We start from the raw sequence: 2,500 nt of genomic DNA, 5'->3' as shown, positions 1-2,500 counted from the left end.
AGGCCAGGGAGAAGTACGTTGGTGAGAGCGTGGAGGCGCTGTTGCGGCTTCAGCGGAGCTCGGGAGATGACGTCAAGCTGCTCCACCAGGTGGCTACGTGGATTGAAGACACAGCGACCCGCCGTGGAAAATTGCAGCCCCAGGTACCGGAAGGTTTCACCCACACGCAGGGCAGGCATGGTGGTATTGCCTGCTGTGAAGGTGACATTGCTGTCCACCTTCACCTTCTTCTCGCGCCCTGACGCGACTAAGGCGAGGGTGAAACACTTCCGGGCGTTGATCTGCAGCCCCAGGTGGGCGAGGGCTGCGGTAGCTGCGTCGATGAGGGACTGCAAGCCCCTCGGGGTCGCTGCAAACAGCAAGACGTCATCTGCAAAGGCCGCAGCGTTGACTCTGCGACCGAGGATCCGAGCTCCGATGTGGGAGGGCAGTTGGCCTAAAACGTAGTCCACCGCAAAGTTGAACAGGAGGGGGGAGAGGGGATCGCCCTGGCGAACGCCCCGTGCTGGCTGCACAGACACGCCCACGCCGGCGCCGTCCGCTATCACTGTCGTGCTGCCCTCGTAGCACCGCTCGACATACTCGACAAAGCAATCCGGCAGGCCATGCGCCTTCAGCACGGGGCGAAGGGCAGCATGATCTACCGAATCGAATGCCTTAGATACGTCGATCGACGCCACAAAGACAGAGCGGCAGGAGCGAACTGCGTCGGTGAGAGCAGTGTCCAAGATGAAGGTATTTTCCAACATCCCATCCCGAGGGATGAATGCCCGCTGACGTTCGTCCACAGCACATGCGCGCATCAGGCGTGACGCGAGAACCTTGTGAAAGGTCCGCGCCAACACCGAGCAGACCGTAATGGGGCGAAAGTCAGCGGGGGATGTTGGTGCAGCCGTTTTCGGGAGAAGGGACGTCCGCGCGCGAAGCAGGCGTTCCGGAAGGGCGCGGGCCAGAAGGAAGAGATTCATCACTTTCACCAGGACTTCGTGCGGCAGGCGCCGCAACTCCGCTGGGGTAAGGCCGTCCGGCCCGGCTGCTGATCCCCTGGGCGGCAACGCGGCGGCGACCTCCTCATGTGTGACCGGCCCCCATATGCACTCAAGAGCGACAGGCTCTGAGTGCGGGAGGAGGCGGTCACGAATGAAGCCCGCGGTGGAGATGGGCTTCTTGGTGAAGAGGTCCGCCCAGAAGTCCAGCAGACCAGGGATGGCAGGTGGCGGCTGGAGCAGGGTGCCATCCAAGAGGCCGCGCACGCAACGTGCACGCGACCGTCGGAAGGCATCCTGCGTTCTCGCGTACTCCCAGCGGCGCCGCTTGCGCTTCTGCGTCGGCGGCGCGGCAGGCGGCCGCTTCGATGGTTGGCGCGGCCGCTGTGTCCTGGTGATCGATCTCTCCCCTCTGGACCCGACCGACGCAAGGGCATCCGGGAGCATGCCCAGGATGACATCGGGCGGCGTGCCCCGCCCCAGACCTATGACACGATCCAGGGCAGAGAAACGCTGGGCGGAAGCGGGTAGCCCCGCCAGATGCTCCCAGATGGCGGCGTCAGTCGGCCCCTCCGGCGGCGGCCCGGTGGTGTCGGCCGCGAAGTCCTCGGCTGCGTCGACGGGCGGCGCAGCGGCCTCGCCCGCGTCAGGCAGCGGGCTCGCTGCTCCCCTGCGGGACGCCGGCTCTTCCCCCCGACCGATCTCAAGCGCCTCCATGAATTGGCGGACAAGCTGCTTGTGGGCAGCTTGCCGCCGTCGGCACTTGATTGCCTCAAGCGTTCGGTCGGGGAACATCCTGATGAGTTCTTGATTTACAAAGAAGAACCGGGCGTCCCTCTCGAGGAACAGTTCGGCCTCTGCCTTGGCGAGCGACAGGACTTCTTCCTCCGTCCACCTCGCGCGATGCCTCTCCGTGACGATCTCCGCGTTGGCGGCCGCAAGGTGTTGGCGGCGGCGATGGACCCCGAGACCGTTCTTGGTGGTGAAGCTGCGGTGGCACTCACTACAGGTATACATAGCTGCAAAAGTTACAAAATTTTCGGCACGGCCGGTTGGCCGGCTAGGTGCTGGGGAAGTTGGGGTGGCACCTTCAGCGGAAGGGCCACCACTTTTTCTCTGAATACTGCCCCCAACTAACAAAGGGATAGTGCGAGGGGGGGCTGGTAACCCCCCCAAGCCCCTGGTGCGGTCTTCCACTCTGCGAAAATCAGCGGGCCCACGAGAAGGGGAGAAGACCGCAGGAGAGGAGAGGCTAAGAGGGCTAGGCCCATGTATTGCGCATCACTCTCCCTGTAACTACAACCCAAGGAAGGCACCTCGCAGCAGCAGCACGACTACATCAAGACCGCACTTCGAAAAGCCAAGTCCGGATGCAGCCACACCGCCGCCACTTGGCCACCTTAAGAGAGTCATAGTTACTCCCGCCGTTTACCCGCGCTTGCTTGAATTTCTTCACGTTGACATTCAGAGCACTGGGCAGAAATCACATTGCGTCAACACCCGCTAGGGCCATC

At 63.1% G+C, this 2,500-nt stretch overlaps 1 pseudogene; it reads right to left on the bottom strand.

Annotated features, from left to right (window-relative positions):
- LOC124774434 overlaps nucleotides 1-2,500 on the bottom strand; it is a 7,959-nt pseudogene that overhangs the window by 2,690 nt on the left and 2,769 nt on the right.

Source organism: Schistocerca piceifrons, unplaced genomic scaffold, assembly GCF_021461385.2.
Source record: "Schistocerca piceifrons isolate TAMUIC-IGC-003096 unplaced genomic scaffold, iqSchPice1.1 HiC_scaffold_961, whole genome shotgun sequence".
In the NCBI taxonomy this organism is placed as follows: domain Eukaryota; kingdom Metazoa; phylum Arthropoda; class Insecta; order Orthoptera; family Acrididae; genus Schistocerca; species Schistocerca piceifrons.
This window is presented reverse-complemented; position numbering and strand designations above follow the sequence as displayed.